The sequence below is a fragment of the Prionailurus bengalensis genome, chromosome C2 (assembly GCF_016509475.1).
Source record: "Prionailurus bengalensis isolate Pbe53 chromosome C2, Fcat_Pben_1.1_paternal_pri, whole genome shotgun sequence".
In the NCBI taxonomy this organism is placed as follows: Eukaryota; Metazoa; Chordata; class Mammalia; order Carnivora; family Felidae; genus Prionailurus; species Prionailurus bengalensis.
Window position 1 is genome coordinate 43,053,117 of NC_057350.1, and position 17,658 is coordinate 43,070,774.

Sequence of the window (17,658 nt, forward strand, 5' to 3'; positions counted from 1 at the left end):
CCGCGAGATGGTGACCTGGCTGAAGTCGGATGCTTAACCGACTGCGCCACCCAGGCGCCCCTTTATTTTTATTTATTATCTGTAGTTATGCAGTATATGCCTGGGTTATCATATTTGCATCAGATATGGATTAAACCTTCGTACAACAAGTTCTAATCAGTGACAAGCCTATTTATTACAACTTTTTTTTTATATTTAAAATTAAAATTTAAGAAATTATTATCAGAGACTCTCCATTTTTTGAAGTGAAGGCCTCGGCTGTGTTATTGTTATTGTCATCATTGTCATTGCTGTTGTTGTTATTCCTATTAATAGCTCCTGCTTTTTTATTAGTCTTTTTTTCATTTTTTCATTATAAAATACACATGACATAAAATTTACTATCTGAACCATTTTTAGGTGTACAGTTCGGTGTATATCCATATTGTTATACAACTTTCACCACCGTTCATCACCAGAACTCTTTTCATTTGGCAAGACAGAAACTCTGTACTGATTAAACAATAACCCCCTGTGAACTGTTTCCCCAGCACCTGGCAACCACCATTCTACTTGCTTTTTTAATTCTTTTTTTTTTTGTAAATACCCCGATGCCCCCCCCCCCCCAACCCCAGCCTCTCATAACCCACCATTACACTTTCTGTTAATATTAGTTCAGGTTTTTGTTTTTGTTTTGTTTATTATTTTTGGATTCCACATGTAAGATCATGTAACGTTTTACTTTCTTTGTCTTACTTTACTTAGTATGGTGTCCTCCGTGTTGATACATGTTGTAAAAGGAAGAGCTTTCTGTTTAAAGGCTGAATAATGTGCTACTGTGTGTGTGTGTGTGTGTTATGTGTATAGCATTTTCTCTATCCATTCATCCATTGATGAACATTTAAGTTTTTATATCTTGCTATTGTAAATAATGCAGTTAGCATGGGAGTGCAGATACCTCTTTGAGGTGGTGATTTTATTTATTTTGGATGTAAACCCAGAAATGGGATTGTTGGATCATATGGTAGTTACATTTTTAATTTTTTGAGTAACTTCCTTACTGTTTTCCATAACAGCTGTGCCAATTTTATATTCCTACCAACAGGGCACAAGGTCTGGGTTCCCCTTGCTCCACATCCTTGTGAAAACTCATCTTCTGACCTTTTTATGATAGCCATCCTAACAGGTACAAGGTTATATTTCATTGTGGCTTTGATTTGCATTGTCCTGGTGCCTAGTGATGTTGATCATCTTTTCATTTACCTGTTGGCCATTTACATGTCGTCTTTGGAAAATTCTCTATTCAAGTCCTTTGCCCATTTTCATTTGGATTATTTTTTAGAAATTTATTTTATTTTTGTCATTAAGTTGTAAAACTTTTTTTAATATATATTTTGGTTTCCAAATATTTTCTCCCATTCTGCAGGTTGCCTCTTCATTTTGTTGTTTCGTCTGCTGCGCACAGAATTTAATTTGATGTAGTCCCATTTGTTTTGTGTGTGTGTGTGTGTGTGTGTGTGTGCGTGTTTGCCTTTGTTGCTTGAACTTTTGGTGTTTTATTAAGATTTAATCCATATTTGATATAAATATATTATATCCGTCATAACCTAGTGTCAAAAAATAATTCCCAAGACCAATGTTGAGTAGCTTTCTCCCCTGTTTTCCCCTAGGAGTTTTATAGTTCCACATTTTTTGTGGAAGTCTTAAATTCATCTTGAGTTTATTCTTGTGTATGGTATAGGGGTCCAATTTCACTCTTTTGCATATAGCTGTCCAGTTTTTCCAGCACCATTTAGGGGCTCTTCCCCCATTGTGTCTGCTTGGTGCCTTTGTCAAAAATTTGCTGACCACATATGTGTGCATTTATTTCTGGGCTGCCTATTCTCTTCCATTGATTTATGTTTTTGTTTTTATGCCAGTACCATTTTGTTTTGATTAGTATGGCTTCGTCGTATAGTTTGAAATGGGGAAGTGTGATGCCTCTAGCTTTGTTCTGCATGTTCAATTGTTTAGCTATTCAGAGGTTTTGGTGGTACCATATGAATTTTAGGGTTTTTCTATTTCTGTGAAAAATGACATTGGAATTTTGTTAGGGATTACACTGAATCTGTAGACCATTTTGGGTAGCATGGACATTTTAAAAATATTAATTCTTCCAGTTCATAAACCTGGAATATCTTTCCATTTATTTGTGTGCAGATCTTTCACCTCCGTGGTTAAATTTACTTCTAAATATTTTATTGTTTTCGATGCTATGGTACATGGGATTGTTTCTTAATTTGTGGGGGGTGGGGGCAACAGCTTGTAAGTATATAGAAACACAACTGATTCTTGCATGTTGATTTTTGTATCCTACCACAAAACTGATTCATTTTAACAGTATTGTTTTGTTGTTTTGTTTTGCGTTTTTTTTTTTTTTTGGTAGAGTTTTAGGATTTTCTCTATATAACATCATGCCATCTGCAAACAGACATTTTACTTCTTCTCTTCCAATTTTGATACAATTTTATTTCTTTTATTGCCCTATTGCTCTGGCCAGGACTTCCAGTACTATGGTTGAATAAAAGTAGTGAGAGTGGGCACACTTATCCTGTTCTTGATCTTAGAGAAAAAACTTTCAACTTTTCACCATTGAGTATATTGTTAGTTGTGGGCTTGTCATATATAGCCTTTATTATGTTGATTCCTTTTATACCTAATTGGTTAAGAGTTTTTATCATAACTTTTATAAAATGCTTTTTCTTCATCTATTGAGAGGATCATATGATTTTTATACTTCATTTTGGATTGTGGTGTATTAATCACACTTATTGATTTATAGATACTAGACTATATTTGCATCCCAGGGGTAAATCCCACTTGGTGATGCTATATGATCCTTTTAATGTGTTGTTGAATTGAGCTTGTTAGCATTTTGTTGAGTATTTTTACATTTATGTACACTAGGGACATTAACTTATAATCTTTTTTCTTATAGTGTTCTTGTCTGGCTTTGGTATCAGAGTAATGCTTGCTTTATAAAATGATTGTGGAAGTGTTCTCTCCTCATCACTTTTTTGGGAGGGTTTGAGAAGGACTGGGATTAATTGTTCTTTAAGTGTTTTGTAGAATTCCCCGTGAAGAAATCTGTTGCTTGGCTTTTCTTAGGAGATTTTTTTATTACTGATTTGATCTCCTTACACATTATTATTCTGTTTAGGTTTTCTATTTCTTCATAATTCAGTATTAGGAAGTTGTATGTTTTCATTTCATTGAAAAAATTTATTCATTTTTCTCTGGGTTCTCCAATTTATTAGGGTTTAGTTGGTTATCATAGTCAGTTACGAACATTCCTTTGTATTTCTGTGGTATCAGTTGTAATGTCTCCTCTTTCAATTCTGATTTTGAGTTTCTCTCCCTCTCTCTCTCTTTTTTTTGGAGTTACCCTAACTATTTGTCAATTTTGTTTATCTTTTTAAAGAACCAACTCTTAGTTTCATTGGCTTTTCTATTGGCTATTTGTCTCTATCTCATTTATTTTCTACTGTGATCTTTGGTATTTTTTCCTTCTACTAACGTTGGGCTTAGTTTATTCTATACCTGTTTATTTATACCTGTTCCTTGAGGTATAAACAGGTTTTTATTTGAGGTCTTTCTTTTTTCTTAATGTAGGTGCTTATTGCTATAAACATTTTTCTTAAGAACTACTTTTACTGCATCCCATAAGTTGTGGTATTATATGCTTCCATCTTTTTTTGTCTCAATATATTTATTTCCTTTTTGATTTCGTTTTTGACCCATTGATTGTTCAGAAACAAGTTGTTTAATTTCCATATTTTAAAAAAATTTTCCAGTTTTCCTCCTGTTATATTGATTTCTATTTTCATACCCTTCTAGTTAGAAAAGATACCTGACATTTCAGTCTCTTAAATTTGTTAAGATTTGTTTTGTGGCCCAACACATAGTCTTTCTTATTGAATGTTTACCTACTTGAGAAAAATGAATATTCTCCTACTGTGGGATGGAATAGTCTGTATATATCTATTGTGTCCATTTGGTCTGTAGTATAGTTCAAGTTCAATATTTCCTTATTGATTTCCTATGTGGATGATCTATCCATTGTTGAAAGTGGGGTATTGAAGTACCCTACTGTTAGTGTATTGCTATGTATTATTTCTCCCTTTATACTTGTTAATATCTGCTGTATATATTTAAGTGCTTTGATGTTGGGTGCATAAATATTTTACAGTTGTTATATGCTCTTGATAAATTGACCCCTTTATCATTATATAATAATCTTCTTTGTCTTTTGTTATAGTTTTTGATTTAAAGGTCTATTTTGTCTGATATAAATGTAGCTATTCCTGCTTTATTTTATTTTATTTTTTTTGGTTTCTATCTGCATGGGCCATCCTTCTGCATACCTTCACTTTCAGCCTGTACATGAAGTGAATCTTTTGTAGGCAGTATATAGTTGGATCTTGTTTTTTATCCATTCACATTACTCTGTATCTTTTGATTGGAAAATATAGCCCATTTATATTTAAAGCGATTATTGATAGGTAAAAGCTTACCTATTTATTTAATTAAAATTAAATTAAAAATTTAATTAAAATACAATTTAAAAAAGCTTGCCATTTATTTAATTGTTTTCTGGATGTTTATAGATTTTTTTGTTCCTTACTTTACTCTCTTAATGTCTCCTTTGTGATTTGATGATTTTCTGCTTTGATTTCTTTCTCTTTGTATTGTGTATACCTACTTTGGATTTTTGCTTTTGTAGTTACCATGAGGCTTACATAAAAACATACCAGTTATAAAATTCTATTTTAAGCTGATGACAACTTAACTTCAAATACATACAAAACGTTGGCATTTTTACGCTCCTCCTCCACCATTTTATGTTTTTGATGTCATAATTTACATAATTTTTATGGTGCACCACTAACAAATTATTGTAGTTATAGTTATTTTTAATAATTTTGTGTTTTAACATTCACCCTAGAGTTAAAAGTGATTTACACACCACCATTACTATATTAGGGTATTCTGAATTTGACTATGTTTATCTTTATATTTGTTAGTGTAACCTTTTCATTTCATCTTCAAGAATTCCCCTTAGCATTTCTTATAAGGCAAGTCTAGCCTTATAAGAAGGCTGATAAATTTCAGGGATGATAAATTTCAGTATTTGTCTCTCCTTCAAATATGGATAAGATATTCTTGGTTGGCAATTTATTTCTTTCAGCATTTTGAATGTATCTTCCCACTGTTTCTGGCCTGCAAAGTTTGTGCTAAAAAAATCTGCTGTCTTATGAGGGTTTCTTTGTATGCAACAGATTACTCTTTTCTTGTTGTATTCAAAATTCTGTTATTGTCTTTAAATTTTGAGAATTTAATTATAAAGTATTGGTGTGGGTCTCCTTGCATTTATCTTAGTAACTTTCTCTGGGATTCGTGGATCTGCATGTTTATTTTTTTCTCTAAATTTTGGGAGTTTTCATCTATTGTTTTCTTTGAATGAATTTTTGCCCCTTTTCTCTTTCTTTGCCCCTTTTCTCCATAATGTGTATATTGTTTCACTAATAGTGGTCTATAAGTCCCTTAAACAATCTTCTCATGCTTTCTTTCTTCCTTTCTTTTTTTTTTTTTTTTTTACTTTTTGTTCCGTGATCAAATAACTTTCATTGACCTATCTTCAGGTTTCTTCATTCTTTGTTCTGCTTAAACTAGTCTGCTGTTGAATTCTTCTATTAAATGTTTCAGTTCACTTATTGTATTCTCCAGCTTTGTGATTTCGTTTTGGTACCTTTTATATTTTCTTTCTCTTTATTAGAATTCTCACTTTGTTCATACATTCCTTTTCTGACCTCAGTGATCATCTTTATGATTATTATTTTGCATTTTCTTTTTTGGGTAAATCACTTCTCTCTGTTTCATTAGTGTTGGTTTCTGGATATTTGTCTTTCTCTTTTGTTTGGAACATATTTTCCTATTCATTTTCCTTGGTTCTCTGTGTTGGTTTCTGTTCATTTCATGAAATAGCTGCCTCTACTTGTCTTGGAAGGCTGGCCTCATGTAACAGATAAATCTTGCCAATCAACCTGGTCTGAGATTCTAGATGCCTCTCCAACCTTTGTGTTTGTCCAAACATCCATCTTTGTTTTTTACTTTTTTAATTTTATTAAGGTTTAAAATTTTAATTACAGTATAGTTAACATACAGTGTTATGTTAGTTTCAGGTGTACAATATAGTGATTCAACAATTCTATACATTATTCATTTCTCATCATGATATGTGTACTATTTAATTGCCATCACCCATTGCACCCATCTCCTCAACCACTTCCTCACTGGTAACCATCGGTTTGTTCCCTATATTTAGAAGTCTGTTTCTTGGTTTGCCTCTCTCTTTTTTTTCCCCTTTGTTTGTTTGTTTGTTTGTTTTGTTTCCTAAATTCCACACGAGTGAAATCATGTTTTTTGCCTTTATCTGACTGACTTGTTTCACTTAGCATTATACTCTCTAGCTCCATCCATGTTGTTGCAAATGGTAAGATTTCATTGTTTTTTATGTCTGAATAATATTCTCTTATATGTATATACCATGACTTATTTATCCATTCTTCTACCATTGGACACTTGGGCTGTGTCTACTATTTGGCTTTTGTAAATAATGCTGCAATAAACATGGGAGTACGTATATACTTTTGAATTAGTGTTTTTGTATGATTTGCGTAAACACCCAGTAGTACAATTGCTGGATTATAGGGTATTTCTACTTTTAACTTTTTGAGGAACCTCCCTACTGTTTTCCAGAGTGGCTGCATCAATTTTCATTCCCATCAACAGTGTACACATCTTTGCTAACACTTGTTGTTTCTTGTGTTTATTTTAGCCATTCTGGCGGGTGTGAGGTGATACCTCCTTATAGTTTGGATTTGCATTTTCCTGATGATGAGTGATGTTGAACATCCTTTCATGTATCTCTTGACATCTGTATGTCTGTTTCATTTATTGTGTTCTTCACCTCTGATTGGTTCTTTCTTATCTCATTGTTAAGGATCTCACTAATGTTCTCCACTCTTTTCTCAAGTCCATTGAGTATCTTTGTGATCATTACTTTGAATTTTCTATCACACATATTACTTTCCTTCATTTCACTTAGGTCTCTTGCTGTGATTTTGTCCTGTTCTTTCATTTGGGACATATTCTTCTGTTTCTGCATTTTGCTTAACTCTCTGTGTCTGTTTCTCTGTATTAGGAAAGACAGTTACATCTCTTGCACTTGAAAATAATGGCCTTATGAAGAGTAGGCCCTGTAGTGTTCTGCTGTGCAATGTACCCTGTTTACCAGAACTTGGCACGTTAGGGGTGTCTCCTATGTGTGATGAGTGTTACCTGCTATTGTAGGTGAGCCACTTTTTATTTCAGTCCAAGGTGAGCCACTATTTTCTTTCTGCAATGGCTCTCTTTGCCTGATGTGGTTACTGTTTGGTTCCTGTGGTGTTAGTGGGCCAATCTGGGGATGCCTTTGGCTTGAGCTGAGTCATACTAGGTGTTTGTCAGAGATGCAGTGGCACCAAACTGCTGGGTGCTTTCTCTGTGTTGTCTCCTGAGAAGCTTTTGTTGGTGGTTGGGGCCTGTAGTTGGACCACTTGTCTGCCTCCAGCCCACTGCTGGGGCCTCTGTATGACTGGTATGAGTGGTTATCTTTCCTTCTCTCTGGGACAGGGGTTACTTTGGAATGTTACTGACCACTGTAGGGGTGGTTTGGATACTTCCAGGGCTGTGGCACTTGCCTGTATAGTTGCTGGCCAAGAGAGAATTGGGGAGGGCAGATCCCCTGAAGCACAGTGCTAGGAAGTAGTGCCATGGGGTGGTGGTTCCAGCAAGTTTTGTACACCATCATTTCTCTCCAGGAGAGGCCCCGTAGCACTCAGACCAAGGTGGGCTGTCTGAAGGGGTGGAATGGCAGAAACATAGTGCAGGGAGGCCTAGTGGTAGTACTGGCCAAGTTAGACAGGGTGTCCTGCAGGTGGCCATGTATTTACACTGGGGGTTGGGGGAGGAAAATGGTATTCACCATTTCCTTTGTTCCTGGAGGAGTTTCCCAGTGATTTCTGTACCTCCAGGACATGTTCTGAGATCCTGTATACTCCAGGTGCCTTTCAAACTGCTGCTTCGATGCTGTATCTCTGTGGGCTATTCCTCATGCTGTCTCTTTAAGTATGGGGACTCAGTTTGTTCTCATCCTCCTACCTCTTCCAGAGGTGAGTCTGATAATTTTTTTTTAAATCCCAGGTTTAAGTCTCACCAGTTGTAAGAACTCACAAAATTTGGCCCCTCTGGTTTGCAAAGCCAAATGTTATGAACATTCATCTTCCCCATGAAGGGCCCCCAGTAGGGAGGTCTGTTTCTCTCCCCTTTTTATGCCCATGGCATCTCTCTCTCCTACAGTCATATGAGTTCATTTAGTTCCCAACTGAGTCTCCACCCTTCCTTCCCAATTAGATGTAGCCTCTTCACTACATATAGTTGTGGAGTTTATTCTGCCAGTCTTCAGGTCCTTTTCTGTTTTTTTTTTTTTTTACACTGATGTGAGTGTTATCTAGTTGTATCCTAGATACAACTAGATATCCTAGATGGTGTAGATAAGATGAGCCTAAGGTCCTCCTACTGTACCATCTTCCCTGGAAGTTGCAGTCTTTGTTCTTAGTGGCCTGAAAGAGAAGGTAGGGGAAATGCCTATATGCCTATTTAGGCTCCTGGAGGACTTAACATAATTGTTTACTCTGTCAGCTCCAAAGTTCATGCTAATTGGAAGCCCAATGTTTAAGCAGCAGCTGGGAAAGATGGAATGTTAGATATGTAGTCTGGCCTCTATGAAGGAGAAACTGAGAGCTGGATATTTTTGCTTACTTGCTCTGGGCTTAGCCATAGGGAATAGGCACTGGGACTACTTGTGAAACCATTTAAAAGTACCTCTCTGTTCTTTTAAGTCCTGTGGGACGGGAATGCCAAGCCCTGTCAACTCCAAGAGCTAGGTAATTTAGCAGCCGGAGTCTCTGGTGGCAGTTGTAGAAGTTGGGGCGATAGATGTCTGGATCAATATCTTTGAGAGGGAAGCTGGAGACTTGATTTTATCACTGGGTAAAACTGGGGTAAGAAGGCACACAAATTAGAATCCCAACCCTCAGGCAGCAGCTGGGAAAGTGTGTGGTTAAACCTTTTCCAGTGAGAAACTGGGAGCATTAGATTTTTGCCTGTTCTTTTTATGCTGAGCCTGGGGGATAGTCCTAGGAAGTGCTTATGTGTCCATTAAAAAGTGCTTATTTTCAGGGCATCTGGGTGGCTCAGTCGGTTAAGCGTCCAACATCGGCTCAGGTCATGATCTCATGGCTCATAAGTTCGAGCCCTACATCGGGCTCTGTGCTGACATCTCAGAGCCTGGAGCCTGCTTTGGATTCTGTCTCCCTCTCTCTCTGTCCCTCCCCTGCTTCCTCACTTGCACTCTGTCTCTGTCTCTCTCTTTCTCTCAAATATAGACATTTAAAAAAATGCTTCTTTTCTTCTGTGGCCAAGGGGGTCTCATGAATGCTGAGCCCCATTAGCTCTCAGAGCTAGAACCAGTGCGTCAGGTGGCAGCCATAAAATTTGAGGTGTTAGATGTGTGAACTAGCTCCTTCCAGGGAAAAACTAGAGACTTGTTTTTATCTCTGGAGCAGGTCAGGGAGAGGTGTGGGCAGTGCCCACCAACCTTTTCAGGCTCCCAGGGAAGCCTGGTGAGCTCCCAGATGCAGGGTTAGATTAGAAGCATAACCCTTGGACAGCAGCTGGGAAAGTATGCAGTCAAACCCCTTCTGGGGTTTTGCCTGCTCCCTCTGTGCCAAGCCTGAGGGAAGAGCAGTGAGAAGTGCTTTTAAAACCACATTCTTGTTTTCTGTTGCACTGGGGACTCACAAATGCTTAGCCCTGTTAACTCCCAGAGCTGGGTGACTTGGGAGCCAGTTTCTTGGGTGGCAACCATTCAAGTTGGAGCACTAGATGTATTGCCCAAATGCTTTGCTTATCAGGGAAAAACTGGGTATTGGGAATTCCCTACTGATTGTAAGGTGCTGGCTGGTGACAGGATTTATGATGTGAGAGTGTCTTAGCTTTTCCTACCCATTTCACATGGGTATTTTTTCAGTTGCCCATCTATAGAAGTCAGTGAACCAATTTCCAGACTTCTTTCAGAGAGAATTGATCCATATGTAGCTGTTTATTTGGGGGTGCTCCATGGGAGGAAGGAAAGTCAGAAGCCTCCCTCTTGGAACTCTTTTTTTTTTAAACTTTATTTATTTATTTTGAGTGAGAGAGACTGAGAGCGAGAGCAAGTGTGGCGGGGGGGGGGGGGGTGGGCATAGAGGGTGAAAGAGAGAATCCCAAGCAGGCTCTGCCTGTCAGCACAGAGCCCCGTGCAGGCTCCCAACTCAGGAACCATGAGATCATGACTGGAGTGGAAACCAAGAGTTGGACACTTAACCAACTGAGCCACCCAGGTGCCCTACCTCTTGCAGCTCTTAATGAAAGGAAGATTCACTCAAACCAAAAGGGCCAAAGAATTCTTTGGAGTCTTAGGTCAATTTGTTCTATAGGTGGCATGTAACAAGTAAAATTCAATCTTCTCTTTTACTTCTTGTTTTGTTGCAATTTATTACATATTTTAATTAAGAAACACAATACCTGTTCATTATATAAAAGTGTGTTCATTATGGATATATGGATTGAAGAAAGTAAGAGTTCTCACAATTCCATCTTTGGAGATAACTTTTATCACCTGCTTCTGCATATTCTTTAATTTTTTCTCTGTATTATTTCTATTAATATTTTGTAAGAAACTAATCATGCTATAAATATGGCTTTACAACTTATATGTTAACTTAGATCGACTTCATTCTTTTGAATAGCTATATTTGTATACCTTGGTCTAATGGATCCTTTGCTGTCAGATGTTCTTTCCTCAATCTTTGTCTATTACAAACATTTAAAAAATTTATATCTTATACATATGTCTTGATTCGCTGGTGGAAATGGCTCAATTGTATAAAATCTACTAAGTGAAGTTGATGTGTCAAATGATACAAAACGTGATAATTTTAGTAGATTTTGCAAAATTGCCCTTCAAAATGGTGATATCCATTTATATTTCTAACAACAATGTATGAAATTGTGTAAGAGAATATTGATTTCCCTATTTCAGTGACTGAAAATTAGGTAGATTTAAAAATCTGTCTCATCATGGTTTTGTTTTGATATTTGTATGTTTTGTTATATGTATGTTTAAACATAACGTAATTAGTTACACTATTTTCTTATCTCTTTCATTTGTCTCTTTACATCTTGACACATTTTTCTATTACTACGTTTGATTCATAGGAGCTCTCTTTCTGTCTTGGCTCTCTGTCTCTATGAATTTACATATATATGTATACATGAAAGTATTTATTGTACATGTTGCAATTGTTTTTTTTCCCTTTTCAATTTACTTTTAAAATTAATTTGAGTTATATTTTATGGATATAGGTTTCAAATGTTTATGAAACCAAATCTATTAATCTATTCTTAAAAGATCTCTTTATAGTTACAAACGTTAAAAAGAATATCTTTGCCCAAAAATGAATAAATATTTTCCATATTAAAACAAAATATAATACTTTTTGTTTTTTTTATTTTATCTTTTGCATTAAGGTTTTTATTCAATTGTAATTAAATTTATATATGCTGTCCATTTTCTACTCTAGACATTGCTTATATTAAATAAGAGTAATATTGGAAGCTTTATATTTACAAACAAATACACTAAGATTTAATAAGAATTTTTTTCAGTATCGAACTTTGATAGTGTATTTAAAATATCATTTACCAAAGTCCAAGTTAAGCTAAATTTTTCAGCATTGTGTCTATGGCATTATTCAAGGTTTCTGGTTCAACTGTTGGTTCTTATTCTCCCTTTTTGACATTGGCATTTTTCCTTCAATGAAATACGGCTATTTCACATATTTAAAAAGGCATTTTACCCTTACAAGTTTCAGCAAGAAAGTGGAAATGAAAGACAAGTAAGGGTAGAAGGTGGGAGAATAAAGCGTAACCATGAAAAGTTCATTAGCCCAACAAAGAACTAAGAATCATTCAGGAAGCTGACCACATTACCAGCATCTGTCATCTTTGGTACCCACGAAACAATACTGTTGTATATGTTTTTCCACTAAGAGCAAAGATTTACTTTTTAAAAGCAATTCTATAATTTTACTATAAATAAACTAGAGCAAATTGTCTTGTTGCCAATTAACATAAAAAAAACATCTTTTTGCTGTTGAAAGATCATGTTTTGCTTTCTATACCTGATGTAAAAAGTTACGCACATTAAATGGGCCTTCTAGTTGGGAAGTTGCAAAAAGATGCTTGTCTTACAGCATTCTATTTCAATTCTCTTGATTGTTCAGCATAATTAAAATAAAGCTCTCAAACACAAACAGCTTGTCAAACACTTCTGGAAGTTTCTCCTGACTCAGGCCCACAGTGGCAAGAACACATCGTAAACACAATGGGTCCTCTCCATTTAAGGGAATATATGCTTCAATAAAGTTAATTTTAAAGAATCTTTAAATAAATTGAGTCATACTTTCTCTGACCATGTTTTATAGAAATAAAATATGTAGTACCCTCACAAAAGAGTAATGATGATGATGATAAAAATGATGGTAATTATAATAATATAATTTCATCATATTTGAGGGGTTCTGACATAATAATATCCTATAACAATTATTATTCATCAAGTATTCTGGTTACTATGCTATAATAAATAACCCTAAAAATTAGTGATGTAAAATAATGATTTATTGTTTTGATAGGTTCTGCGGGCCAGGAACTTGGCAAGGGCACAATGGAGATGACTTGTCTCTGCTTAAGAATATCTGATGTCTCAACTGGAAGCCTCCAAGGCTGAGAGATGGTATGATCTAATGGTGCATTCACTCATATGTCTGGTAATTAACGTTGGCCGTCAAATGAGACCTTAGGTGGGACTTTCAGCTGGAATGCCTATCCATGGCCTTTCCTGTGTCCTGGGCTTCCTTACAACTTGGTGGCTAGGTTCAAAGGCTGAGTTTCAGGAGAGAGTAAGAGACAGACAGAAGCCATATCACTTCTTATGATCTAGCTTCAGAAGTCAAGCACTTCTGAAGTCTACTACATTCCTTGCGTTGAGGCAGTGACAAAGATTTACCCAGTTTCAAGAAGTATAATAGAACCTACCTCCTGATGGAAGAGTGTCAGTATCATACTATAAGACTAACACGTGGAATGTGATTTCATGGTTTTGTGGGTTGGAGCCCCACGTCAGGCTCTGCGCAGACAGTGCAGAGCCTGCTTGGGATTCTCTCTCTCCCTCTCTCTCTGCCCCTCCCCATTTCATGCTCTCTCAATAAATAAATAAATAAATAAATAAATAAATAAATAAATAAAATAAAATAAAAAGTAAATATAGGAACTTAAACTATTCCAGAACATTATAACTTTCAAGGAAGCAAGGAATTCATCAAATGATGTATTTCCTGGAAATATCCATTTATGGACATTTTTGCCATAAAGTTCTAGTCTTTTTAACTGGAGCTAAGTGGAGTAGCTTGTAGTAGATACTCACTACAGGCTCTACTCATTCTTTCCGGGCACGATTGCTAAGAACCTGAACCAAGACTTGTCCCAATTGGCACTCCAGTTACCACAATTTTCTATGAGAGGCCCTGCAAAAGCCATTGACAAAATTACCTACTTGAGGACACCAGAAGTAACCATCATTGGAAGTGGCAGGTGGACTGTCAGGCTTGAGGGTTGCCATTCTCTGATAATCCAGTGTAAGTGACTTTAATCAGTGTGGAAAAGATAATATCGGTCTTTCAAGTTTTCTCATTAGAAGGTATGACTAGCTTTCTATTAGGAAAGTTAGTAAGTCAAAATGTTCAGAAATTTTGGGAAGAAGACAAGGCAGGTATCGAAACTTTAAATTCTGCTTCATTACTTATAATCTCTGTGGAGTACATAATCCTGGAAACAGTTAATAAAATTCTGACTAATGGAGGATATATAAACTACAGCCAAATAAACACAGATGCTAGAAATATTGAGAATGGGTTAGTTAATAATAAATTGATTCTGTTGTTATTTTCAATGGATTGGGCCTGGAACGTAGCTTATTCTGAAAATTTCTTTAAAAGATTACCACAGGAAAACAGAATAAAATCAATATTCTATTCATGTCACAAATAACTTTATTGTCCTCAGTTGGTAATATCATTTATCCCAAAGAGGTGAGCAGACGTCCCTGAAAGCTCCCATTTGCCAGTGACAGAAGACAGCCATAAAGCCGGCTTTTTTATTTGTGGTTAGATTCCAAAATGCTGAAAGAGACTATAATAAAATATGCTTTGTTCCTAGAAAACTATACAGCTTGTGTAACTTTTTACACACTACAGTTTTTTTCTTCTCACTTCGGGGATTTTTCTCAAACTTAATTTTCAAATAGCTCACACTGAACAGATCTCAGTAATTTACGCCACACTTTAGCTTGCTAGTGAGTCCAGAAAATTGAGATTTATATTGACATCTTCTTCCTCATTCTCCATATCATATTTTCCACGAAATCATCTGAATTCTCCCTCCAAGTTGTGCTTCATGCCACTCCCTTATATCCATCGCTGCTGCCACCTTTCTAATACAAACATCATTTCGTGCCTAAGCCATTGCCATAACTTCCAAATTCATCATCCTATTTTCATTCTTGACCGTCTCCAGTCCAGTGTTCACAGTACAGCCAGAGAATTGTTTTCAAATCATAAATTGAATTTCATGCTGTTTCTCAACTTAAAGAGTTTAAGTGGCTTTGCATTGCACTGAGAATGGAATCCAAACTCCTAATTTTTGGCAACAAGATTCCAGTCGAAATGTTTTCCCCCTTGAGATTATGTGTGATGGATAATTTTCATTTACTTCTTCAGAGTCAGATATCTGAGTGGGAGCAGAGTGAGTTCAGGGCATTTAGACTGTCAACTCCCTGTAGTTGGTTGTCCCAGCTCCTTTTATTTATTTACTTATTTTTTTAATGTTTATTTATTAGAGAGAGAGAGAGAGAGAGAGAGAGAGAGAAAGCCTGAGTATGGGAGGGGCAGAGAGAGAGAGAGAGACAGGGAGACACAGAATCTGAAGCAGACTCCAGACTCTGAGCTGTCAGCACAGAGCCCAGGGCTCAAACAAACCGGGAGATCATGACCTGAGCTCAAGTCGAAGCTTAATGGAATGAGTCATCTAGGTGCCCTGCCCAAGCTCTTTTTAGATGGACATCTAGTTATTGCACATTGTCGTAACTGCTCACTCCCCTGCACCTTCAGGCCCACACGTAGTAATGGTTTTCCACTGTTGTTAGCTCTAGAGAAAGTACATTTTTCCTTATTTATTGCCCTACCCCTTGCCCACTCCTTTGCAAGTAGTCCTTTACTAAAATTTTCACAAATTACCCAGATTGCAGGTGCCATCTATTTTTTTGTTAAGAATATGACTGATAAAGTATCTGGTAGTTGGGGTGCCCCGAAAAATGGATTGATAGCTCAATTCAGTTGAGGAACACATAGATAATCTTTTGGTAGGGAGGGATAGGATACTAATAAACCATGGCTTAGTGTCTTTTTAAAAAAATGTTTATTTATTTTTGAGAGAGAGAGAGAGAGCATGAGTGGGGAATGGCAGAGAGAGAGGGGGCACAGGATCTAAATTGGGCTCCCCACTGACAGCCGAGAGCCTGATGTGGGGCTCAAACTCAAGAACTGTGAGATCATGACTTGAACCAAAATTAAGGATTGGACATTCAACCAACTGAGCTACCCAGGAGCCCCATGGCTTACAGTGTCTTTATGATTACTCAAAATTCCACCCATGTGGTACAGGCATAAGCGAATGTAGAAAGGCAAGGAGTGGGAAATCAAGTGCTGTGACACTTGGTCTTATGATAGCAATAGTGATTATAAGATTATGGATCGGTTGGCTGTTTCAGAAGGTCCTGGAAATCATATGGGGTGAAAGGAACAAATTCAAAGTCATAAAAATATCACGCAGAGTACAAGATGGAAATCAAAAATCTTCAAGGGCATCTTTGAAGGAGTCCTCTTATTTCCCGTAGTCACAGGGCAGATATGGCTAAGGACCAAGCCCAAGGCCTGATTATAAAGGCTGCAGATTTGTAGTGCCAGTTGAAGTCTCAATCCCATGGGACAAAGGGATCTTACCTCCCTGTCCCATCTAAGGGAGAAGATTCCCCTTGAAATGAAACTTTTAATGACTGCTCCTGCATGAGATGTCTCACAAAGAAGTGTCAGTTTTTTGGGCGCCTAGGTGGTTAGGTCAGTTAAGCAATGGATTCTTGATTTCGACTCAGGTCGTGATCTCACAGTTTGTGGGATCAAGCCCTCTGTGGGGCTCTGTGCTGACAGTGCTGGGTCTGCTTGGGATTCTCTATCCCTCTCTGCCCCTTCCCCACTCATGCTTTCTCTTTCTCTCTCTTTCTCTCTCTCTCTCTCAAATAAACAACAACAAAATACAAAAAGAAGTTCCAGTTCTCCTACATACCCGCCACCACTTCCCTTCACGGCTCCTCTACCCATAGGAGTTAGATCTCAACGTGGACCTCATGGAGACATACGAAGCCTGCTCTGGAAGCATACAGCTTATGTACCCAAAAGGTTATAGGACCACATCAGTTTACATTAGCAGGAGTGGGAAGCATGTGTGGGTATTGATTCTATGGGTATTATTTGATTGGACAAAAGTGACTGACATGCATATGCCCACAAAAGCTACAGAACTTAATGTGCTGGTTTAACACATAGGAGTGATTTTAATCAATTAGGTTGACTCATTATAGGCTAGAGACATTGGTGACTTTTCATCAAAAAAGTATTAAAGTCAGAATTTACCTGGCATACTGCAGAAGAAGGAGTTAAAAGGCCCAGAGAGATAGCAATATTGAATTCATTTTAATTCCACAAGCTGTTCAGGTAGGTACTCCTCTAACCATAGCGGTCAGGAGGGCCAGGAACACTTTCTTGACAAGGCATTTTTAAAAAATGCCTTAGGTGAAAGGTTACTAATAGTCACTCCTGTAATCTGGAGGTCATGGTTGGGATGCTCATTCACTTACTCTCCTTAACTAAATAAATCTCAACTTTGGGCTTTGTTGATTTCAGTAATAGCTAAGTGTTAATACTATGAATGACAGAATTAAAGAACAAAGAATAAAACCCTACTTCCAATATCCCAACATTCTGGTAGTACGTATTCTCATTTGACATAACATTGTGAATCTAAAGCCTTAGAAATAAACAATATGAATTTTTAAATTTAATTTATTAAAAAAAATTTTTTTTTCAACGTTTATTTATTTTTGGGACAGAGAGAGACAGAGCATGAACGGGGGAGGGGCAGAGAGAGAGGGAGACACAGAATCAGAAACAGGTTCCAGGCTCTGAGCCATCAGCCCAGAGCCTGACGTGGGGCTCGAACTCCCGGACCGCGAGATCGTGACCTGGCTGAAGTCGGACGCTCAACCGACTGCGCCACCCAGGCGCCCCTAATTTAATTTATTTTAAACAACGTGGTGATTTTTTT